General features: G+C 38.1%; 1 long non-coding RNA gene across 2 annotated transcripts in view; it reads right to left on the bottom strand.

Moving 5' to 3' along the window:
• LOC147356934 (uncharacterized) overlaps positions 1–26,930 on the bottom strand; it is a 514,461-nt gene that overhangs the window by 34,077 nt on the left and 453,454 nt on the right. Inside the window, exon 2 of one of the 2 annotated variants that reach the window (XR_015143652.1) lies at positions 2,138–2,260. The exons of the other annotated variant lie outside the window; for it this stretch is intronic. This is a non-coding gene — a long non-coding RNA (uncharacterized LOC147356934). The remainder of the gene's footprint in view (positions 1–2,137; positions 2,261–26,930) is intronic. 2 annotated transcript variants of the gene reach the window in all.

Genomic DNA, 26,930 nt, shown 5'->3' with positions numbered 1-26,930 from the left:
TGAACACTTTTCACAGAAGCACAGCCAGACAGGATACAATTGTGAATCAGAACAGATAAAAACACACCCCCTTTACCTGCACCTTGACCTTTAAACTCAGTAAAAGACTCAAGCCCCCAACCTTCAGGGCCAAAGCCACTCTATGCGTCCGCCCCTTTCCTATCTTAGAAAGTAAATAAAAACTCTTTTCTTCCCTTGTTAATACTTTCAAGAATTCTTTCACAACCCACACCTGCTCACCTAACAAATGTCAAACGATTTTGCCTGTCTTTGAAATAAAATGAAACAATTTACACGACTTAAGTGAATTAGTATTAAGTTGGCAAGACAAGGATTCCTAGACACATAGGACATTCTTTCTGCACCTGGAGGCCAAGTGAATCGTCAGCCATCACCTCCCATCCAGGCACTAACAGAACTGACCATGGCAGCTAAGAACATGGCTCAGCACAACTCAGGCACTGAAACACGTCTGCACTGTGACGACCTGTGCTGCTTCTGTGCGGTGGGTCCTGGACATGGGCAGCACTGATTTTGTATTTCTAAATTGTTTCTGCCTAAAGGAATAGTAGAGGTAACAACAAAAGGAGAAAAGAAGGGAGAACGAAAACACCACAGGGCGAAAAGCAAGGTGTCGTGGGAGCAGGTTACCTGCCTCAGCAGGCTTTAAGTGAAAACCTGTTTCCCTGCCTCTTGCATCCTTCTGAAGCCACCCACCCTCTTTGGTTTGTGGTCCCTCCTTCCAACTTCAAAACCAGCCACACCGCACCCCCTTGAACCTCCATTTTCACCTCTTTCTCTCCAACCAAAGCTGGGAAAGTTGCTCTACTTTGAAGGAGTCATGTGATTGGATTGGCTCCACATGGATAATCTGGGCTACTCTCTCATTTGAAGGTCCTTACCTTTAATCATACCTGCAAACTTGCTTTTGACATATAAAGGAAATACATTCACAGTGTGGACTTTTAGGGGGTTGTTGTTCTGCCTATCAGCCTTCCCTGGTGGCTCAGCAGTCAAGAACCTGCCTGCTAATACAGGAGATGGAGGTTCAATCTATGGGTTGTCAAGTACCCCTGAAGGAGGAAATGGCAACCCACTCCAGTGTTCTTAGCTGGAGAATCCCATGGACAGAGGAGCCTGGTACGCTATAGTCCATAGCATTGCAGAGAGTCACGCACGACTCTGCATTTCATGACTGAGCATAGCACAGCACATTCTGCCTACAATATGAAGTTTCAAATAAATTAGTATGGTTTTCCAAGTGAATCTAAATTCTCTTCAAGTATTAAAGAAACCTTTCTCAGTGACTGCCTGCCACAAAGATGCTCACGACTATAAACATTACAATAAAATATCATATAGTTCACATCCAGAGTTCAGTTCAGTTTAGTCACTCATTTGTGTCCGACTCTTTGCGACCCCATGAACCGCAGCATGCTAGGCCCCCCTGTCCATCACCAACTCCTGGAGTCCACCCAAACCCATGTCCACTGAGTCTGTGATGCCATCCAACCATCTCATCCTCTGTCATCCCCTTCTCCTCCTGCCCTCAATCTTTCCCAGCATCAGGGTCTTTTCAAGTGAGTCAGCTCTTCACATCAGGTGGCCAAAGTATTGGAGTTTCAGCTTCAGCATCAGTCCTTACAATGAATACCCAGGACTGATCTCCTTTAGGATGGACTGGTTGGATCTCCTTGCAGTCCAAGGGACTCACAAGAGCCTTCTCCAACACCACAGTTCAAAAGCATCAATTCTTTGGTGCTCAACTTTCTTTATAGTCCAACTCTCACATCCATACATGACCACTGGAAAAACCATAGCCTTGACTAGAGGGACCTTTGTTGACCAAGTAATGTCTAGAGTAATAATCACTAAATCATAATAAATTTTGAATTTCTAATCATGACTAGTTTTATAAAATCAATAGTGGATTTTATCTCTGATAAAATAATAAGCCAGATTTTCTAGGGAATCAAATTCAATGACAATTGCCATTTCTTCTATCTGCTTTAGTGTGAAATTCTTTTATGATATAAAGCACAAAGCATAAAACTAATATAATTGACTGATGGCAAAAAATAACAAACAGAAAACCTGATAGAACTAGCCCAATATTTTCAATCAACAAGATGCTTACATGTGGTTGATTCCCAGTGAAATTTCTCTGAATCAAGAGAGGAGAGTCTTGCCAGCACTGTCGTTCTTATCTGATGTCTTTGGGGTACAGAGAACCATTTCAGTGGAATGTCCCACCCAAGGCCTAGGAATAAGAACCAGTGTTTTCTTAAACAGTACCAGATCATTGGGTGGGGTTTCTTCTTATATTGTTCTATGGGGAGATCCCCTGGAGAAGGGAATGGCTACCCACTCCAGTATTCTTGCCTGGAGAATTCCATGGACAGATTAGTCTGGAGGGCTACAGTCTGGAGGGTCACAAAGTGTGGGATATGACTGAGCAACTCACACTTTCACTGGGCTTCCCAGGTGGCACTATTGGTAAAGAACGGGCCTGCCAATTCAGGAATAGAAACTTTAGAGATGTGGGTTCAATCCCAGGTCAGGAAGATCCCCTGGAGGAGGAAATGGCAACCCACTCCAGTATTCTTGCCTGGAGAATCCCATGGACAGAGGAGCCTGGCAGGCTACAGGCCCTAGGGTCGTAAAGAGGAAGAAGTGACTGAAGTGACTTAGCAGCAGCAGCATGTTTACATAAGCTCTGAATAGGAAGCTAGAGTTTAGTTCTTTTCATTGATGGTCCAGTTGGGCCCTCAATGATTGATTTAGTATTACACAGATAACCTACTCTGAAATAACTTTCAGATTAATACATTCCTAGTTGCTAGGAAATTCAGGGTTAATTCTGTGCTTAAAATACCCAGCCTGACATCATTATTTAAAATTATAACAGTTAATAAATAACATAAGCAAAATCTTGGGCTTGAGAAAAATTCAGCTGATTGGGATACTGTGTTTCTAAAGCAAGGAGAGTTTAACTTCTGGAAACTGAAGAAATTTAAAAACGATTCTAGTCCTCAAAATGGTTACTGTGTAAATCAAATTAGGGCTTGACAATGCAGAAACTTCTTATCATTCAATACTATTCCCAAACCATCTAATCAATAGGAGCATTGTCAATAGGAATACAATGTAGTTGTCACCTTGGCCTTTTAAACTTTGGTCAGATGGCACACTGATGTGAAAGGAATGCTCATTCTGGAAGCAATTGATGAAAAGCAGTTGGCATTTCAAGAGCAATAGGTAGAAAGTCTTATCTTCAATACCGCCTCTGGCAGAGGCCAATAATCTTAAAGAAATGTATCCTTTGAGATAGAATTGTTGGTACTTTATATTACTTCATTGATTTTATCCCCTAAAGTTCCGTAAGTCAGGATTCTTACAGCTCTGTTCATCCTATAATTCCACAGCAAAGAATCTACACTGTAAGGAAAGATCTGGAGATCTGGGGTAAGATTTCTTAAGAATGGAGTCCTGGGACTTCTAGTAATTTATTTCTTTGCCATAGAAATCTGCATTAATTTCCTGATGGTTATCAACTAAACCACCACACCAAGGGAATGACCTAAAGTTTAAACAGCTGCTATTTTATTTGAAAATACTGATTCCAAAAATAAAAGGTGGTATATTGTTTTACATGGAGAAGGAAACGGCAACCCACTCCAGTACTCTTGCCTAGAAAATCCCATGGACGAAGGAGCTTGGTGCAGGCTACTGTCCATGGGGTCGCAAAGAGTTGAATATGGAAAACTAAACCCAAAGTTAGAAAATAATATATGTAATTACAATCATATCTATATATGCGTTCATTTATATCACACTGATGGCTATTTCAAAGAATGAATCTGCCAAAAATAGACCTTCCCTACCAGAATGAAAATTAAACAACTTTTAATAAAGCCATTATACTCCGCTCTGTATCCTTTTCAGTTTGTTTTTCAAGATGATCTCCTCTACATCTGACTTCAAAATGTATTTTATGAAACATATATAGACATATGGATGTGTGTGTATATATATATATATAAATGGATAAACTGCTTTTATACAAGACTTACAGAACTTAAAATGAACTCAATTTAACAAGAATATCTTTATAAACTGGAAACTATTTGAATAAAAATAGCATCCTTTAGGAAAAATAGGTATGAAAATAAATGATCCAAAAATAACGATACTTTAATAAAATCTAGTTTTGAAGCAAAGCCAACATGAACACATAGTATGCACATATATTTGCACATATACTCTAAGTAGTTAACTACCAAACTTTTAAAATTAATACTGGCATATAAAAACACAATTTTAATAAAAGTTTTTGTACTGATTAATTTTGAATAGAATTATTCAAAATTCTATTCAATTTTAGAATAGATGCTGACGTAATGTAAGAATTTTTGTATATTTTTACTTTGTTTTTGAAATTAAAAAACGGAATGAGCCTAAGATTCTGTTCAGTTATTTTACTCATTTGAATGGTTTGCGTACTTACTCTTCCCTTTATCTTTATATTAATACATAAAATGCTCACAGTGTTATAGTGCATTGCATTCAAGCTGCCAACACTGGAAACTGAATCTCCAGGATTTACAGCCAATTCCTCAAAGTCGTATTACTATTACTATTGTACTTCTTCAAAGAAAAAAAATTTTACCCATCCAGATATTGTAAATGATCATTTTCTCTTCATTATAGTATTTTCAAAGCAATTTGAAATAAATTTCTCTTCAGAATAATACCTTTAATTTCCTCTACAATGTAATTTTTTTTTAAAAATTGATTTTATTTCTTGTGTCTAATGAGAATAAGAGTATCCATTTTATTTACCTAGAAGTAATCAACTGGGCTTCCCTGGTGGCTCAGTGGTAGAGTCCACCTGCCAATGCAGGAGACGCAGATTTGATTCCTGCATTGGGAAGATCCTCTGGAGAAGGAAATGGCAACCCACTCCAGTATTCTTGCCTGGGAAATCTCATGCACAGAGGAGCCTGGTGGGCTACGGTCCATGGGGTTGTAAAGACTCAGACACAACTGAGTGACTAAACAACAACAAATGTTTTAGAATAATTGTTCTATTGTTCTATAATAATTGTTCTATAATAATTGTTCTATAATAATAATTATGTGTTTTTAAGATGCTTGCCTACATACCTGATATTATTTTATTTATATTTTCCTCCTCTGAAATCATAAATATGAAGAAATAGAATCTTTGTGGTGGTAACAAGCGTCGTGTTAAATTACCATTGACGTGAAAGGTCTATTCTGCATACAATGCAAATCAGGAATGCTTACGTTCATAACCCAGTTAAACTGAGAGTTGTATGAAAAGCACTCTATCTGGACATTCTGAAAAAAGCCAAAAGAGTCAGCCAAGACAGTGGCCAAAGGATTTGTGCCATAAATTGTTTGAGCATAAATTATTTGAAGTTTAAATCTTGTATTATACAAATCTTGTTGCCGTTGTTTACGCGCTAAGTCGTGTCCAACTCTTTTATGATCCCAAGGACTGCAGCCTGCCAGGTTCCTCTGTCCATGGGATTCTCCAGTCAAGAATATTGGAGTGGATTGCCATATCCTTCTCCAAGGGATCTTCCCGACCCAGGGATCAAACCTGAATCTCCTGCATTGGCAGGCAGACTCTACTACTGAGCTACCTGGTTCCCATACACCAAGCAAAAATCAGAAATTTTTAAAAGTACCTTTAATGTTTCAAAAGTATTTTGGTTTATTGGTTAATTGGTTGATTTGTATCCTTCCTCTAGGAATTTCAGTATTAAGAGGAATCTATTTTCAGATCTCTCACATATTAATCAAATATTATTGAGAAAAACTTACATCATAAACAAATATCAAAAGTTACATAAAAGGTATGTTAATTAATGCAATCCCACCCCCTCAGCCAATATATTAAAGAAGGAATAGGTTGAATTAAACAACTGATAAAAACATAACAGACTTCCACATTTTAATATAATCCATCTTGCTTTTTAGAAGCAGTGCTACTGAAATATGTGAAATAAAACTATACATGTACTATTTGATTATGTGTGTACCAATATTCCTCCTGGGCTAACAACAAATCTAGGCACTAAACTTCCATTTTATCTTCCTCTTAAAGAAAATACTTTTTCTCTGTAGCTAGCTAAGTTTTAATGATAATATAATGATATCTGCTCAAAGTCTCCCTGTTCCCTAAGACCCATGGAACTCAGTATTACTTCTGTCTTAACACACTACACTAGACACAAACAACTGAATTTGCATGGCAAGACACAGTCGCCTTGCTTTCTTCTCTAAAACACATCTACAATGTTAGCAGTGCAAGTCTCTTCTCAGAAAGCTACCTTAATGTATTCGTATGCTTCACATCTACAGTTATACATAGAGATGGATCATTTCTCATTTTTCAAATATGATTTTATCAATAAAAGGCTTAGAAAATCTGTAATTTTAAAAGCAACTTTAACTTTAAAAAGCATAATTAAATTAAATGTTATTGGGTTACCAATCTTATACCATCTGACCCCCACCCAATAGCCTCATGGAATAAATCAGAAGACAGGTGAAAATAGAGAGTTTCATATGACAAGTTTATCAACTCACAGGTATTGATGTGCTGTGTGTTACAACTGCAACAACTTGGTAATTCATGAGAATTCTCAACCAACTCACCAGATTCAACAGTTCACTGAAGGCTACAGCAAATAAAGCCTAATGTAAATTCTGTAATTGCATTCATATCAGAGAATATGCAATAAATAATAGGTAGGGAAGGAGTGATGAATGTTAATATAAATTCATCTATCAAATAATAGAAATAAAAGTTTTAAATATTTAACCCATGCCTAGGTTGCAATGAGACGTCACAGAGATTATGCAGAAAATTGAAATAAACTGTAAATTGGGGAAAATTAATTCTTTCCCAATGCTCTACTAAAGCATACAGTTTGGTAGACAAACAAGTAATTAATGGAACATAATAGGAAATGGAATAAAAATTACTATGTACATATGGTATAATTATGTGTTTGCTTCTCAAAAAATTCTACATAAACTGAAGTTTATTTCTAATATTAGTATATCTTTCATAAATTTAAGGAATTACAAAAGGAATTTTTTTGCTTGTCACATATATTTTATTATCAAACCTCTTAAATATAAATATATAAAGTTTAGTAATAATTTTAAGACCACATAGAGGACAGATATATATAGCCCATCCTAATTTTTTTTCTTAACCACCTAGGTTCAGACTTCAACTCAAATTTATACTTTGAACACAAACTAATAAATAGAATTCTATTAGACATTACGACCTAAAATGGATCTTGGGAATCAAGCCCACAGAACCCAATCAGAATACAACATTTCATGATGTTTTCTTGATAGGCCCTTGGAAAATGCTGTGCAGATGTTTGTAGAACAAAATACCATCCATCCTAGATGTTACCCAGAGTCAACTTACCAACACTGGATCAAATCAGGGAATAACTTTTCACAAGGATTTTAGGCTTCCTTAGTTAGCTTTTAAATGTTTGTTCACAAATCATTAACCACTTAACAAGAGGCTGAAGGACTATAGGACTTAACACTGAGTATATATTTCCACTGAAGAACAGTCAGGAATGAGCACAAAACAGACCTGATATTGGCATCAGAAAGAAAATACTGGGCACAAAAGTATGTTATACTAGTATTGTAAGGGAAATATTAACTTTGACTTTTGTTTCTTTAATAATCAGTCTCTTCTCTCAATCACGATATAAAGTATATAGGTATTTTAAAGGACTTTAAATGCAATACTTTATCTCTGAGGGAAGCAAACGCTAAATGAATTGTAACTGTTTATACTACTTCTGTTTTGTTTGTATACATTCCTGTTTCTCTCCTCTAAATCATTTCTTTTTTTTTTTAATGGAGGATGCCATGACTATCGGCCAAAGTTCCAAATGATTAAAAAAATTCCACCATAATTCAATTACCCAATATTTCAGATACTAACACATCTGCAATGGGTTCCTATGAATATCCTTTTCTTTCTTTGAGAAAATATTTGTGCTTCTTCTAAGAATGTATGAATCAGGATAATAATATTATTCTGATACTCAAAACTCTTTTAGAACATCTAGAAAAAAAAAAAAAAACCTTTATTTCCGACTCTGTGTATTTGTTTGTTGTTTCAGAGATCAAAATTTTTCTCTTGGAAAAAGGAAGATTCAGTTGAGGAAGGAAGGGAAGAAAGAAGGAAGGGAGGAAGAGAGGGAGAAGAGAATACAGGGAGAAAAGAAGGGAGGGAGGGAGGTTGATGGGAGAAATATTAATAAAAAATAAGTCTCACGACCAGCTTTAGTACAGTCAGCTTGCCATATCTGTGGGCTTAGCATCAGCAGATTTAACCAGACTCAGATCCTGTACTGTTTATGATCCCTGGTTGGTTGAATCCATGTTGTGGAACCCAGGATACCAATGCCCACAGTCACAGGATGTGAGCATCTGTGGATTTTGGTATCTACAGCAGATCCTGGAACCAATTCCCAACATATACTGTAGAATGGGGGTTTCCCATGCAGCACTGGTGGTAAGGAACTTGCCTTCTAATGCAGAAGATGTAAGAGATGTGGGTTCGATCTCTGGCTCAGGAAGATCCCCTGGAGAAGGAAATAGCAGCCCACTCCAGTGTTCTTGCCTGGAGAATCCCATGGACAGAGGAGCCTGGCAGGCTACAGTCCATGGAGTTGCAAAGAGTCACACATGACTGACTGAAGAGACTTAGCTTTCACACACTGTGGAATGACTATATCATGAAAGTCTTAAGCAAAATTATGTGTAGCATTTAATCCTTAGCCAAAAGATAAACCAAGCTGGTACATTATGTAAACTGTTTGATCTAAATGAAGTAAAAATCTCAATTGTTGTGTTGTAAATGTTTTCAAAGTGTTCATTAAAAATACAATTACTATATTATAATCCTATTAAAGGTTTGGATAAAAACTACCCTGCTGGACATATTCTTTTCCAAAAATGCTAATGCAAGCCTCAAGTTGAGAATTTTAATATATTGACCTATCAGTTGGTAAATTGCAGGTTAGCAGAACTGCACATGTTGCAAATCAAATAATTCACAGTACTACCAAGCAATATTCATGTGTATACAACTATTCTAAACACAAAGTGTCAGCATGCGGTTTCATTCATTCCATAAATATTTATTGAGCACACTCTGTTTGACATGGATTGTTCTGGGAACTGGGACTACTGTGCAAAACAAGGCATAGTTTTCATAGGTAGAACACTTACTTGAGTACATACTTTGCTTTCTGAATTAAGGGAGATTCTTTAACAGAACAAATAAATACATATTAGGGTTGACAACCTCATTTTTTCTAATTGTTACCTTTTTAATTAAGGTTTACAATAATAAATATCTTTGTCTAATATCTCTTTCCCTATAACTACCAATGTCTAATTTGGGGCATAGAGGAAAGAGTTGAAACAAGTCTCTTAATGTTACACTCAGAACTTTTAAAATACAGTCCACTATATATATATATGTATAATATATATACATATTATTAAGAAAGGGTAATTACATTACCTAACTCATCCCATCCTCTGATGACTCATAAACCTAAGCTATTTCACTGGACTTACTGTAGCTCAAGTGGTAAAAAATCTGCCTGTGATGCAGGAGACCAGGGTTCAATCCCTGGGTAGGAAAGATTCTCTGGAGAAGGGAATGGCAATCCACTCCAGTATTCTGGCCTGGAGAATTCCATAGACTGTATAATCTATGGGGTCACAAAGAGCTGGACATGACTGAACGACTTTCACTTTCACTTTTCAGACCCCAAACTTTGACGTTATCTTGCATCCTCGCTTTGTCTCATACCTGATCTCTGACTCCTTAAGAAAATCTGTTACCTTGACCATAATAATTGTAGTTAATACTACTATATGCCAGAAAGTGTTCTGAATTCTCTCTCTGTATATATTCACTGCTTTAATCCATGCATAATCTCCCAAGTGTTTTTGCTTTATCATGCCCACTTAACAGATAAGAAAACTAAGGCACAAAGATGTTAAGTAACTGCTCTGAGGGCACCAGTTAGGAGGCAGGAGTCAGAGTCCACCCTTGACTGTGACCAAGATGGCCATAATCGCCCCCTCACCTTATGAACTTCAGACAGATTTCTTCTAGACTTTAGGACCCTTTAGAGCATTTACTTTAGAAAACTTGTAATTAAAAATTATTTCTCTGGCCCTCTGAACTGTAGATAGGTTTTCTCCCAGCCTCTTGCTAGTCTTTTTAAAATATACAATTTATCTTTTTAATTGAAGGATAATTACAATGTTGTGTTGGTTTCTGTCATACATCAACATGAATCAGCCATAGGTAGACATACGTATGTCCATTCCCCGTTGAACCTACCTCCCACTTCCCATTTCATCCCACCCTTCTAGGTTTTTACAGAGCCCCAGTTGAGAGAGTATCATAGAAACATATACACTACCATATACAAAATACTCAGTGGGAATTTGTTGCCAACTTTTGCAAGCCATGTCTATCTTTCTCAGGGAGCTGAGAGCTGTCCTTTGAGATATAATCATGGAATAAGAGAAGCATAACTTAAGGAAGTGACCATTAATAAACACAGATGGCCTTGAAATTCCCTGGCAGTCCAGTGGTTAGGGCCCAGTGTGCTCAATGCTGGGGCCACAGCCTCTATCCCTGGTCAGGGAACTAAGATCCCACAAGCTGTATGGTACATCCATAAACACAAAAAAACAAACATAAAACCAAACATAGATGGCCTAATCATACTGATCAACTTTCCTTCCCAGAGACTTTTCCACTAGCTTATTCCAGTGCTTAAAAATTCTTGTACCTTTTTATCTTTTTCAGAAAAACTGAGTGCAATCTCTCTCCACTACTGCAACAGTCTTGAATAACATGTCCTTTGTCTGTTTAATTCATCCAGTGCCATTTTTCTTTGACAGGTGACATGCTATAATTTCAAAATATAAGCTGAATGCAATCATTCCCTGCCATCCACACTATCACCCCAATCTTATCCTCCATCATCACTTTTGGATTATCTTCCTTCAAGTCTTCTTTCCTCCCTTCAGTCTATGTTTATTAGCTGATGTGCACATGCTAAGTCTCTTCGGTTATGCCTGACTCTTTGAGACCCTATGGACTGTAGCTCACCAGGCTCCTCTGTCCATGGAGATGGTCAAAGTATTGGAGCTTGAGCAACAGTCCTTCCAATGAATATTCAGGACAGTAAGAGGTCCATAAATATTGGTTATATGAATGAATTTATGTGACTATCTTCTTTTCCATCAGAGCCAGGATCTCCCTGGTTCCCAGTCACCATAGACACTCTTTCCACACAGCTGGGGCCACCTGTCCGCCTTTGCAGGCTCAGTCCTACACTGGCTTGTCATAGTCAATCTGGGGAGAAATAAACTAAAGAGCCTTCCTTCATCTGTAAAGTCAGCATTATGTCATTTGGTTTGACTCTTAAGGTTTGCATCCCATTTCTTATAACTGAGCTCCCTTTCAGCCATCCTGGCTCCTGGGCGTTTATCATATGCCCAAAACCAAAGTAGCCTTGACAAGCTAGAGGTGAAGGACTGTTTAGTTCTTATCAAACTCCTCGGGCCACTAACCTCTCTTCTACCCATCTGTGTAATGGACTTCTGCCTTTAAACCAGTACAAAGAAGCAGAGTGCGATTAAGGAGGAAAGGGGAGCCAATCAGAGTCTGTTTTGTTGCCACTGAACCCAGAAGCAGAATTAGAGTTTATCATGACACCAGAGCCTGCTGTTAGAACAGCACAGACTTTGAAAGGGGTTCCAATTTTGTGTGCTCACTGTGAGTCAAGCACTTTTACATACGTTTTCTTGTCAATATTAATCCTCATGATGACAAAATGAAAGGTAGTTTTATCTCTGTTGTATTGATGAGATAAATGGCTCAGAGGGATTAAGAAAAAGCCCAAAGATCACAGAGCTCCTGAGAAGCTGAGCCAATAATTAAACCTAGAAATTTCTGATTTCAGTCTCTTTTTATGTTTTTTTCCCCCCCTGGTTACAATAGTTATAATCAGTTCACATTCAGTAACAATCTTTTCTCTTCCTCTGCCATGCAGCTGTATTATTTGGTTCACTCTCGCTTTCCTCCATCAAACTTATACACACTTTCGAAGACATGAAATCTGTCTTTGGGTATCTTTCCAGTCCCCATTTAGTACACCCAAAAGTGAACATAAAGCTACATGAAGTAGGTTTCATGCAATTATCCATTGTCCTGAAATAAATGGATCTTACAGCATATGGTAAGTATTTTTAAAAGATATAACACGTTATATTTCTTGATCTGTCTTGATCAGAATTCTATTCTGCAGGTCCCAGAAATGAAAACCAATAGCAGTCATGGCATCATATTCTTGTATCCTGGGCTGTAGTCATCACAAATGAAAAGTATTAATTTTTTCTGCTCTTGCTTTATTAGTCTGTTAATTTTCTTTAACTTTCCTGAAGATTGAGTTGGTGACTAGCTCTTTGATGAGTAAACAATTCAACTAATTTATTACAAGGTATTAAAGTAAGCTCAGTTTTATACTGAGTGTGATAGGAGTTTTTAAAATTCTCCAAACTGAGAAATTTCGAACTACAAGGAACATTAGTAAACATGAATGACTGTTCATTGGTGGCTCAACATTAGTTGATTGGGTCATTACTAATAACTGGTGGCTTTAATTATCTTATTTCTTGAGATTTTTTTAATTAAAAAAATCACATCATGTTTAGATTGTTGAATCTTGAGTCTCTATAAACTGGTCCTGGAGTCAAATCAATCACTCTCATTGATTTGATTTTTGTTCTGTTCTCCCCAACAAACATTCACACTTTGGCATCTTGTGAATATCTGGAAAAACGTCAGCACCTAAAAATGAATGCTTAGTCTTGGATAATTCATTTTGGAGATCAGCTTTGCTTGCTAAAAAGAAGCTTTGTGAAGTGTCCTCCACGCCTATCCTGTATAATTTAGTCTGCAGATAACTGTAATATGGGAAAATATCAAAAGTGAATGGTTTAGCGAAATAATACCTTTTTTGAACAAGTCAAATTGCCTGTCCTTGAAGCTCTTTATCTGTATGGTATGTCAAAACACTTCAATATTCACTGACCTTTCAAAGTTTGTAGTTCTAGCTCTTTTAGGAAGCTTTTACAATTATATAATGCTCTGTGCTACATTTTACCTTTTGTACTTATAATTCATTTGACTCATGTCCATTGGACTTATTTTTCCTTTTTTCTAAGTTATATGGTGAGATACTGCAAGATTTTAACCATTTGAGGGAATAAATAAAAATATGTCAGTTATTTGGAAATAAAAATAAAGAGATATTTGTTTTCTTTCTTTTTTTTTTTTCCTGTCAATACTAACTTCTCATTTATCTGGTCCATGGGAAGACAGGAGGTGTTATTGAGAAGGGTGTCATTCTGGCATTCGAGCAATATTATCCACAAAAAAATGTTTTATTATTTTAAATGAACTCAGGTGAAGGAGATTCTGCTGTATTTAAGATACGCCAAATTAACCGCACACCAATTAATCTGTGATTTGGAGAAATCATTATTAGTTACAACACATTGCGTCTTCGATGAGAAGAATATGCGTGTGACATTTGCTGTCTGTATATCTCAGTGAGGACATGCATCATCGTACATTTGGCAGCCTCTGAGAGAAATGATACATTTTAAAGCAATTCCGTAATGTGGCACTATAAATGTCTGCAGGTGTCTGGAAAGGCTACCTGATTGCGGCAGTTTATTTCTTTGCATATATCGCCCCCTGCCGTCAGTAAATGAAAAATCGCCTCAATACAGCTTTGTTTAATAGTTCTGATGCTTAAAAGACTTATTTTGTGCCTTCTGAGTAAAACACAGGCTAAAAGGACTAGAGAGTTAAAAGAGCTGAAAACATTGGAGAGAAACAGAACATCAGAGGCCAAGACAGAGGGAAAAAGAGGGAATCTCTAAAACAAGAGTGTGCCAGTCTTTGCTTCTCTTTTTTGCTAAGCTGGCAGGCCTGCAGCTAAATAGGTGGCACTCATACTTGGTCTCTGGACAAACCAGCTGGATGCAGAGTTCCATCGGGGAACCTCTTTGCAGATTTGTATATCATCACACCCACTCACTGAAATGCCAGCCCTTGCTCTCCTGTCCATGCCGGGGTGACAGACAGCTGCAATTAGTAGCTGTGGGTGGAAGACCATGGGATTAAAAAAATCAATGAGTCAGGAAGAATAGATTGATGCTGACAGTTGCTTTAATGTCAGGGGACCTGCAAAAGTAGAGCAATATGTGAGAAGGCTATCACGTTACTTTGATTTTCTTTAAAGGTATGTTTTACAGTGATTCTAAAAGAGAAGGGGAAAAAAAAGCAAGGAAAAAGATGAGTTGAATATAGGGGGAAATTCTGGGGTGACTATATCTTCACCTATATAAAGCAAATCCATCTCTCTTGCCCCCACCTTCCACGGTCTGATCCTTGTCTGGGGTATTCTTTCTTCTCTTACTGTTCTCAGCCAAAATCAGGACACACTAGAGGACCAGAACATATAGTTGGAGACTTAACCGAGTGTTACAGAAGGATATCACTTTGTCCCTCCTGGAGGCAAGAAACAAGAGGGAAGCAGATATCAATATACAGAAGTGTAGCAAAGAAAGAAACATAGTGGGGGAAAAATAGGGCTAGAGACAAACAGAGTAACAGAGAAGGGGCTCCGTATTTGATCCATGAAGGAAATGCAGGCTTGGAGAAAAGGCAGTGCTTTAAGACCAAAGCTTTTGGTCTGGCTGCTCTCAGTGTGTGGCTTTCTCACTGATATTCAGTCATTAGCTCTGCTTTGCAGCACCAAGCAGGCATCGATAGAACAATGAATCCAAATAGAAACTAAATTTTTGTTTGACATTACCTCTGGCAAGAAGCAGTCAATGGAAATCGACAAACGTGTATGTGACCAACATCCCTGAATCTTTCTCTGCTGCGGTGTGGTTTGCTTAACAGTTTCAAAGCAATTCAAGATGTTCATCCTTAAAACAGGTATTTCATCGCCACTTACACTTTTGACATAGATTTCTACCAGATTAGTTTATTCAATAGTTTCCTTCAATGTTGTTCTCCCAGAATCTCTATGCAACCTTCCCTGGGTGCTCTGCCTGGACTGCTCCCTCTCTCATGCACCCAAAGATCCTGGAACTCACCTGTATCACTGCACCTATTACCCTGCATTTGCAATCATGCACGCATGTATGCTAAGTTGCTTCAGTTGCATCCGACTCTTCGCAACCAAATGGACTGTAGCCTGCCAGGCTCCTTTGCCCATGGGATTCTCCAGCTAAGAATACTGGAGTGGATTGCCGTACCATCTTCCAGAGAATCTTCCCAACCCAGATATGGAACCCATGTCTCCTGCTGCTCGGGCATTGCAGGGGGATACTTTACTGCTGAGCCCTAGGGGAACCTGCATTAAAATAATATGTTTCATCAAAAAATAAGTTCTTGAGCATAACACCTGAGTCTTACTCTGCTTTTTACCCTCTTAAATGAGATATATGTTTTCTTTTCCTAGAGTACTCAACGTTCTCAACTACAAAACTCCTGGAAAACAACATAAGGAAATATTCAATATCATGTTCTAGAAAACCAACACGTTCCCCTATCTTTTTTTGCTTCCTACTACTCCCCCACTGTGCTTTTCCATTTTAGAGGTCTTTATGTTACCTTTTCATTATGGCCAGGTAAGAAATGAATTTAATTTTAACTGTGATGAACTGCTGGTAACAGAAGAAAAGGTCATTTTAAAGTTAAATGCTAATATTATCTTTTCTCATTACTGGGCACATTAGGCTGACTAAATTTTTCTCTAAGATGTTTATCATTATTAGTTATTCCAAAACAATGCACAGCTATTCACTCTACGACTGATGAGACAGTAAATCTTTTAATGAAAAGGCTTCAAGCCTGACCATTAAAAAGATCCTTAGTTTGAACTCCATTAGCAGTAATGAATGTGTTCTCAGATGCACAAAAACTTTCAAAACCATGCTCAAATGTCACAAGCCAAACAATTCCACCCATTGGTCACAGAGACTGAAGTGTACCATATGGACTTCAAGTTTAACCTATGGTGACAAAATAAATATAGCCTTTGACTATTTAGTCTATTGAAGGACTCTGGAGGGGATTTACATTTATAAACATTGTTATAATTAATTCTCAATTTATATTAGCATTTATAAAGGATATTCATTCTTAGCTACTTGTCTTTTAATAGGAACAGTTTGTTCTTTTTTTGGGGGGAATGGGTCTTTATTGCTGTGTACAGGTTTTTTCCCTAGTTGTCATGAGCGGGGGCTACCCTAGTTGCGGTGTGTTGGCTTCTCACTGCTGTGGCTTCTCTTGTTGCAGAGCACCGGCTGTAGAGCGTGAGGTCTTCAGTACTTGTGGCATGTAAGTTTCAGCTCCCTGGCTCTAGAGCACGGGCTCAATATTTGTGGTGCATGGGATTAGTTGCCCTGCAGCATGTGGGATCTTCCCGAATCAAGGATTGAACCCATGTCTCCTGCATTGGCAGGAAGATTCTTCACCACTGAGCCATCAGGGAAGCCCCTTAGCTACTATTAATTGTCCAGCCATGTTTACTAGCTAAAGAGCTACATGTTTTACAAATACTATTACTAAATCTCAAAACTTCTACCAAGAGAAGGATCATTCCCCTTTTATAGACTGAGAAACTGAGTTTCAAGGGCAAGAAGTGATTTGTTCCAGGATGTTTAGGAGGCATGGTTTGTTTTTTCTGGACAGAGTTAAAATCTTGACTTCAAACCCAGTAATTGTCTCTCTGTATCCACAAGCTTGATTTCCTCCTTGTGGGCTAAGCAATGTCCTTGTGATCTTCTAGAGAACAAGCTCTGGGATGCTAGTGGATCCTTATGTACAGAAGCTGAAGGGTCTTGAGACAAGAGGGAGTGTGTGTGATGGGAAAGGGTGAGAGATGTGAATTTGCCTGTGTGATGATAGTGGCTGGGCGTGGAGGCCATGATAAGAGGGTCTAAGAAGACACCCTGAGCACAACTTTGCTCAGTCGCTCAGTCATGTCTGAATCTGTGATCCCTTGAACCTGCAGTGCGCCAGGCTTCCCTGTTCTTCACTACGTCCTGGAGCTTGCTCAAACACATGTCCATTGAGTTGGTGATGCTACCCAACCATCTCATCCTCTGTTGCCCCCTTCTCCTCCTGCCTTCAATCTTTCCCAACATCAGGGTCTTTTCTAATGGGTCAGCTCTTAGCATCAGGTGGCCAAAGTATTAGAGCTTCAGCTTCAGCATCAGTCCTTCCAATGAATATTCAGGGTTGATTTTCTTTAGGATTGACTGGTTGGATCTCCTTGCAGTCCAAGAGACTCTCAAGAGTCTTCCCCAACATCACAGTTGAAAAGCATCAATTATTTGGCACTCAGCCTTCTCTATGGTCCAACTCTCACATCCACACACAACTACTGGAAAAACCATAGCTTTGACTACAGACCTTTGTTGGCAAAGTGATGTCTCTGTTTTTCACATGCTGTCTAGGTTTGTCATAGCTTCTCTTCCAAGGGGCAAACATCTTTTAATTTCATGGCTACACAGTCACCATCTGCAGTGATTTTGGAGCCCAAGAAGGTGCCTGGCAAAGGAATAGCTGAATTTGATGAGACACAGGTGAATGGACAGAGACTGTTGACCATTGAAAGCTAAAGTTACTGTTAATAGTATAGACAAGACCACATAAGGAGATTATAGTTTTATTCTCTTATTTCCTACAAAGAAAGTAAAGAAGACTTTATACAAATACCAATGCAGGGCACACTAGTATTTATTTTCATTAGGAGGAACAGACACTTTAAGGAGAAATATTACGATGTCCTTGAGGGTTGACCAGGATGTGTTTTTGATATTGACTCAACAGGAAGGAGTCACATGCCTTGTCCAAGTTTCTCTGGACCTCATGGTCCATAGTGCTGGGAAGGGGAAGGTTACAGAAGCATTGTAGTCAGAAAAATGTGATTTTGCATTGTTTGAAGTTGTCCTCCTTTGTAAGGCATGAGGAAATAATGTTCTGTATGTTTACTAAAGTCTTCAGAATTATTGGAGGATTTCTGTTCCACTTCTAGTATAATCTGGATAAAAGTGCACCCATTTATCTTTAAAATTGTCCAAATATATATTAATCAGTTCTAGACAGTGAGAAATATTTTTTGAGATTAAGCCTCCAAGAGACTCATTAGCAAGCTCTCACCAGCAAAGCTATGGTGGCTGTAGGGGGCTCCTGACACTTCCTGTAATTCTCATCAATTCCACTTTTCCATCCTTTCATCCCCCCACTGAATCACTACCATCTCCTCCTCTGCAGCAGGCCTTTGTCCAGAAAAGGAGGCATATTTTGCACAAACATCCTCAAACTTCTTTTTTATTTTCTCTCTCTGAAGTCTGAGTAAGTAACGAGGGCAACCGTAACCACGGATACAATGACAAGCAAACACAGATAACTGATTTGGTGAAGTGGAAATGACAGGAACTCGGGGATGTGATGAACATGCACTCAGAGAGGCTATAATCATCAGATGGGAGACCTGGGTCTCACCAGAAATGAGCTCTGGGCTTTAGAAAAGCAGGTTTCAAAAGGTTCAGAGAAAGGGCGTCTGAATACAGGCAGCGGGTTTAACTGTGCATCTGATCTGTTCCCTCCACAAACCCCACACAAGCTACAGTAAATGTATTTTTTTGAACTAGACATGAACCCACAAGAATGGAGGAAATAGAGAGGAAGCCACAGCTGTAAACTTCTAGAAGCTGAAAAGAAGATGAAGAGGTCTGAACTGACCTGGCAGGAAAAACAAAACAAAGCAAAATCAAACTAAAGAGCTAAACCCTAAATCAGCAGTGGGAAAAGGAGAGAGATACCCAATCTGCACGAAAATGTTCAGGTGGCTTAGAAACTGGGAATCACAGGACACCTGGGAGGAGAGTTGAACTACTGAGGATTGAGAGAAAGCTATTTAAGAAACAAGTAGACACACAGATGGCTAATAAACATGAAAAGATGCTCAACATCACACAGTATTAGAGAAATGCAAATCAAAACAATGAGGTAGCATCTCACATCGGTCAGAATGGCTGCCATCAGAACGTCTACAAACAATAAATGCTGGAGAGGGTGAGGAGAAAAGGGAAGCCTCTTACACTGTTGGTGGGAACACAAACTGGTACAGCCACTATGGAGAACAGTGTGGAGATTCCTTAAAAACCTGGAAATAGAACTGCCATACGACCCAGCAATCCACTGCTGGGCACACACACCGAGGAAACCAGAATTTAAAGAAACACGTGTACTCCAGTGTTCATTGCAACACTGTTTACAATAATTAGGACATGAAAGCAACCTAGATTTCCATCAGCAGCTGAATGGATAAGGAAGTTGTGGTACATATACACAGTGGAATATTCAGTTCAGTCGCTCAGTCATGTCCAACTCTGCGACACCATGGACTGCAACAGGCCAGGCCTCCCTGTCCATCACCAACTCCCGGACTTCACCCAAACTCATGTGCATCGAGTTGGTGATGCCATCCAGCCATCTCATCCTCTGTCATCCCCTTCTCCTCCTGCCCCCATTCCCTCCCAGCATCAGAGTCTTTTTCAATGAGTCAACTCTTTGCATGAGGTGGCCAAAGTATTGGAGTTTCAGCTTCAGCATCAGTCCTTCCAATGAACACCCAGGACTGATGTCCTTTAGAATGGACTGGTTGGATCTCCTTGCAGTCCAAGGGACTCTCAAGAGTCTTCTCCAACACCACAGTTCAAAAGCAGCAATTCTTCAGCGCTCAGTTATAAAAAAGAATGCGTTTCAGTCAGTTCTAAAGAGGTGGATGAAACTGGAGCCTATTATACAGTCAGAGAACTATCAACGTTGTATATTAACACATATATATGGAATTTTAAAAGATGGTAATGACGATCCTATATGCAAGACAGCAAAAGAGACACAGATGTAAAGAACAGACTTTTGGACCATGTGGGAGAAGGTGAGGGTAGGATGATTTGAGAAAATAGCATCAAACATGTATATTATCACATATATATAAATAGATGACCAGTGCAAGTTCAATGCATGAAGCAGGGCACTCATAGCTGGTGCTCTGGGACAACCCAGAGAGAGGGGGTGGGGAGGTGGTGGGAGGGGGATTCAGGGTGGGGAACACATGTGCACCCATGGCTGATTCATGTCAATGTATGGCAAAAACCAGCACAATATTGCAAAGTAATTCTCTTCTAATTAAAATAAATTAATTAAAAAATAAAATAATAAATAAATAAAAACAACAAAAGCCAGCAACAAAAAAAAAAAAAAGAAAGAAACTAGACTCTTGGAATCCATTCCAATACCTGACTGATCATCTGCCCATATCTCAACAGACGCAGAAGCTTCGTTCTTTGGAATAATCCAAACTGAGGTTCTACAGGCTGCAATAGCCACCTAAGACTGAGGTAGGGACACGGTTCCAAAGCAGAAAATAAAGTACAGACATGCAGACTAGACGCTGAATGATCAGATTGCTTCCACTCTCACCCACACCCCACTTTTCCCTTAGTGGTCTCCAAAAATATTGACTGGCTGTTGCCCCACAAGGATAAGATAAGATTCTTTTCTGTGAGAATCTATCGAACAAGTTCAAGAAGACCTGCTGAATCACACCTACCTTGGGCATCTCCAACAAATGGCCCACAGTGACTTCTGTAATTACAAGCACCACTCACGGTCTTAAAGTTGCCAGCCAGCTTTACAGTACCTCACTCTTTAACAGGAGAAGACAATCAAGGATTACTAGGCTTCTGAGAAAAGCCTCTTAACGTGAGGTACAGAAACCCAAAGAAATGAAACCATGAAGAATCTGAAGAGAAAAGGACACCACGGGGGAAGAAAAAAACTTTAAAACTATGCTATTAATAATCTCATAGAAGTAAAGATGTTTTGTCTAAGAAAGAAGTGGATATTTGAAATGATCATTTGGAGAAAAAAAACTTCTGGAAATAAAAATATGAGAAAATAAACAAAAATTGAATAGAAGAATTAGAGAATAAAGTTGAGGAAGTTTTTCAGAAAATGATAAAAACAGGGAGAAAACGATAAGAAAACTTGAAAAGCACTTGCTGCTGCTGCTAAGTCACTTCAGTCGTGTCCGGCTCTGTGCGACCCCATAGACGGCAGCCCACCAGGCTCCCCCGTCCCTGGGATTCTCCAGGCAAGAACACTGGAGTGGGTTGCCATTTCCTCCTCCAATGCATGAAAGTGAAAAGTGAAAGTGAAGTTGCTCAGTCATGTCAGACTCTTCGCAACCCCATGGACTGTAGCCTACCAGGCTCCTCCGTCCATGCGATTTTCCAGGCAAGAGTACTGGAGTGGGTTGCCATGAAAAGCACTTAGGAAAATGTAAAATGTAAAACACATTAATTCAGAAAAATTTCTCTGATCTCAAACAAGGTTGCTAGACTGAGAAATTCTATTGAGATCCTAGCATAAGGAAAGAAGGTCACCTCACATTAAAGCAAATTGTTTTAATATTTTAGACCAAAGGTGTAGTTTTGTGTGTGCTACAAAGAACCAGACTAGGGAAATGATCAAATAGAAGGGAAAGAAATCAGAATGGCTTCAAATTTTTAATAGCAAACGTTCCAAAATATGAAGAATCACTTCCAGTCTAGAACTTTATGTCCAGACAAATGGTAAGTTGAATGAGAGAGTAAAATAACAACATTTTCAGATATGCATGAGCTCAAAATATTTATTTCCTTTTCTCTGGAAATTTTTCGAAGATATACTCCAGAAAAAAAAAAAAAAGAGAAAAAGTAAACCAATAGAGTAAGATCATGGGTAATCAGAAAATAGAACAAACTGTGAAAAGAAACTGAAGTATCCTCCTTGAGGAAGGTGAGAAAAGGAGATCCCAGAATGACAGGTAGTACTAAGCAGACAACCTGGTGTGAAGCAGTGAAACTCAAGGTAAACACAGGCAAAAATACTGCAGCCATCAATACCATGTTCACTGCTATTTTGCTGTCTTTTTGTTTTGATGATGCTACAAGTGAGAGGAGAGAATTTAGAAGGACAAATAAGATCCATCAAATAAGTAAGCAGAGAGAGGCCAACTAGGAGAAAAGCAAGGAAAGTTCTTAGGACAGCAACAGCAAGCAAAGTCCCCGAACAGGAGTGATTCATTAAGACTAGAGAGTGGACAGTCCAGATGGAAAAAGAAGTCTCTAGGAGAAGTGATTCCAAGAAAACGGTGGAATTGTCAGATCACATGCTATGATTGATCTTTTGAAAGTACTCTGAAGGTATTTGAAGAGGTAGAAAAAATTAGCCATTAGCACAATGAAAATTATGTGATTTTTTTAAAAAAGTAATCTATATATGTAGATTACTTTTTTAAAGTAATATTTTAAAATTTAAAAGCAAAGCTATGGAGAAAACAGGAAATGAAAAGTAATAATAAGGAAACAATATGTGAATTATATATTCATACATATAAAACTATATATTCATAAACAGTAAAATAAACTTAACATTGACAAATAGAAATTGTTGCTCAACAGTATTGAAAGAAAGGAGTACGGAAAGCAAAATGGCAGTGTTAGAGAATTCAATTAAAAGAGCCCAAACTTGTCACTTCTGGTTAGTGGACTCAGGGGAATGAGGAGGTGGGGAGGAGGACTAGGACTAGGTATGAAATCACTGTTAATTTAATCAGAGCTACATGATGCTAAAGCTGAAACTCCAGTACTTTGGCCACCTCATGCGAAGAGTTGACTCATTAGAAAAGACTCTGATGCTGGGAGGGATTGGGGGCAAGAGGAGAAGGGCACGACAGAGGATGAGATGGCTGGATGGCATCACCGACCCAATGGACGTGAGTCTGAGTGAATTCCGGGAGTTGGTGATGGACAGGGAGGCCTGGCGTGCTGCAATTCATGGGGTCGCAAAGAGTCGGACACGACTGAGCAACTGAACTGAACTGAACTGACCCTGGAGCCATCTCACACCAGTTTCCCTGGAACTAGCTGTTCTCATCCCTTTTCTACCCCTAATGCTACTGACTGGAAATTGGCCCTGGAGTGAGTATTTCCACTGGAGAATTCAGGGACTACTACCCATCTTTGTTCCCACCTCACCCCCAACAAACACAACCTCTTTGAAAAGCATGTTGCTAAACATTTACCTGTAGTCCATTGACTATAGCCTTACTTGACTTGTATCTATAAATTCATAAATCCCATGTATAACACAGCTAATAATAACCAATACATGGTTTTAAAATAAACAAACAAGACATTCCAGGAAACTCTTTTATGGCCCTGTAAATCTTGAGACTTAAGAATATTGATAACTCAAGAAGACTTCGTAAAGACTGGAAGAGTTATGCTAATATAATCACGCATTATTCCAGTGAGGAGTAAAAAAGAAGACACAAATTAATGCAAATGAAAAGGAGCTCTATGATGAACTCAGAATTCTTAATGAGCTATACAAATGTTGAAAAGAGGGCTATAAGGTCAGGTATGATTATAAGAAACAGCCACAATGTCAAGAGAACAAAAGTGTAAAATCAGCTCTGGTGTATTTGGAAACTTGTTTAACAGCAATCTTTTTTAAGGAATTTATGACTAAGAAAATAAATAGAAAATGAGTAGGATGCCTTTTAGAGAAGATAATAAGTGTTAACATATGATGGGGAGAGAGCAAATTCTTCAGCTCCTCTTTGACTACAGGATAGCTTCTGTATCAAGGAAAAGGTCAGGACATCATTTTTGGGGATGTCTGGTGTGTCTTGCAGAAGCTAAGGAGATGTGAGTGAGTGATTCTGTGATAACGTGTCTTACAACCTGGGGACTAAGTAGAGATGCTTCCAACTAAACTCTAAAATGAACACAGGGACTAAGATATATGCCAGAGAAAATAGGTAGCCTGTTACTTGAATCATTCCTCTAGTCACCATTGATATTTTGGCAAAAACCCAAAGTTATAGAGATTCAGCTAGCAAACAAGAAAACAATGAAGTAATGAAAGAGGAAATAACTGCAGTTCAGTTTCTGTCTGATAAACAAGCAGAAGATACTGTAGTCTAGGATAACAGTAAAGACAAATTATTAAAAACAACAACTCTTTTGATTTCAGAATCCCAATGCTTAATTAATGAAGCTCAAATATACTCCAACTTGATTACAGAACTTTAACGTTTCATTTGCATTTCTTTCCTTTCTCTATACAAATCCTCATTTAGAGAGAATTTCAGCAGGGTCATTACTGTTGTTAAAACATCCTCTCATGTTGATAATATTCTGCTTTTCTCTGAATATGTGAAACAAATAACTTCCTATATTATGAACTCAGTAAGAAATCATGACCCCTAAAACCAACCACAGAATAGAACAAACTATTCCTTGTCTTTACCATTTAAGTCAATTGCATACTAATTCCAAAATGTATTTTGGTGGAACTGTGGACAAGGCAGATTTCTGTCTCTTGTAGTTCCATAAATCCACTTCACAGTTAGGAAATATCACTGCCAATAAAGATAAGACGCACTCCTGTTTCTTCAAAATCTGTCTCTGTGTGTACCACTCTTGCCACTGAACCATTTATAAACTTTGTTAATTTGTCTACAAATTATTTATGCAATAACTTGAAGCTTTCCCAGACACATGTTTTCTTACCATAATTCCAAGCTCTAGAGGAGTACTTTACATTTCAAGCTACTTTGTTTCCCTTGGTTCTTCTGAAAGGGAGCTGGGGATGTACGGAGAATAGGCTCACAGGCAGAGAGCTGAAGAATGTTCTAGATGCCGCAGCTGCTATCAAGCTTTGTTATTTCTGTATTATGGTATCCGCCTGTCTTAGTCCATCCATGTGGCTATAACAAAAATATTGCATTGGCCAGAAAGTCCATTCAGATCTTCCCATAAGATGTTAGGTAAAAACCTGAACAAACTTTTTGGCCAGGCCAATATCATCAACTGGGAAGTGAAAAAACAACAGTTTTTCTGGGATGAGGTTTTTAACACATTAATTTGGGACAGACAAAACATTCAATTCTACCACATTGTTATGACTACAAAAGATTTTATGAGGAGAGGGGATTGGGTAAATACCCCTGCTAAAGTCCTTTAAAATGTACCTGTTAACTGCTACCTGAAGAATAGAATACTACTATATTCCATAACATGAGAATACACATAGGAATAAAAGAAAATTATAAGCTTTGCCTTCAAGGAGCTCACAACCTATTTAAAAACTCTTACAGTTATTAGAGAATGATTATTTTAGACACAATACAAATAAGTGCAAGGTACAGGAAATAAAAGGAAAAAGAATCTTCAGTGGAATTGTTATGCTTGAGGAGAACCAGTTACCAAAGTTTGACCAAACTAATTACTCTTGTGGGTCACCCTGAACTAATTCCAATCTTTTAGCATGGTAAGAATACTTTCTGCAAAGAAAACAATTTTATCCATCTTAGCAACACAATTACATTATAATTTTTTTTTAGAAATATTCAGTTCATTAAGAAGGAGACAAAGACAAATATCCCTGTCTTGAAATTGTTAGTTGAGAATCACATGGTGTGAAATTGAAAACATGCATTGACTGAAAATTATGAATATGCTGATTACTAAATAGAAAACATTATTTGCCCTTAAAATAGTCGTTCTGGCTCACTTAATAGGGCATTAGGAAATAATGCCACTATCATTTAAAATATTGTATTATAGATTGTGTGGTTATGTTATAAAAGCTGTACATGCTCATTATGTGGAGACTAGGCAGTGCCTTATGAGAAATTCAGTGGAACAGATAGAAAAATCAGCATATGCTGCATTTTAGAGAAGAAGCGGAGGTAGAGAGAAAGGCAAGATCTTCAAGTTAGGAAAACTGATCAATATCATATTAACTGTGTATCTTTCATCAAGGTATTCACCATTCTACACCTCAGATTTCTCATCTATAAAGTGAGACAACCACTTCTTAACCACAGTGACTTTTGCCAAAAATGAAGAAGCAAAGAGAGCACTTGGCACCATGTCCAGAACTGACCCCTGGATCAGCTCCTCTCACTCATTTAATGTGAGTGATCTTTTTCTCCTGAAATTTAGCAAAGCAGATGGATGTATTTCTGCATAGAGCTCAATAATTTTTATCAACTTCTCATTATTTGTGTATATGATAGCATGTTTAGAAGGATAAAAAACAAATGCATTGATTTTTTTTCAATTAAAAAAGTACTTTTCCTAGAGGAAAAAAAAGTCACTTTGGATGCAGTAAAGTCATACATAACATATAGAGATTTACTTTGATTATTCCGTCTTTAGTATTGATCTCAATGCATACATATTACTTTCTAACTCATGTATTTTTATTCTATAAATAATGATTTCTTTATTCATTTTTGAACTGGTGGTGTTTATTAAAGCTATCAGCCTCTATAGAAAAATCCACATATATTTATTCTCAAAAGTGTTGTAACAATGGTTGATGTATTAAAATTCTTACTATGTATCAAACTCTGTTAGGCAGAATAACGGCTACTCCAAAGATGCCCATGTCCTAATCCTTGGCATTTTGAATATATCAGGCTATGTAGCAATAAAGAATTAAAGTTGAAGATGGCATTAAGGTTGTTAATCAGCTATCTTTTAGAATTAAAGGATAATCCTGGATTAACTGGTTAGGCCCAATGCAGTCACATGGGTCTTATAAATCTGAAAGAGGAAGGCAGAAGAGACAGTGGTATAATATGAGA

This window comes from Bos grunniens, chromosome 16, assembly GCF_055505025.1.
Source record: "Bos grunniens cultivar Pamir isolate PY7600 chromosome 16, Bosgru_T2T1.0, whole genome shotgun sequence".
NCBI classification, from domain to species: domain Eukaryota; kingdom Metazoa; phylum Chordata; class Mammalia; order Artiodactyla; family Bovidae; genus Bos; species Bos grunniens.
Note: the sequence above shows the minus strand (reverse complement) of the source record. Positions and strands in the feature narration are given on the sequence as shown.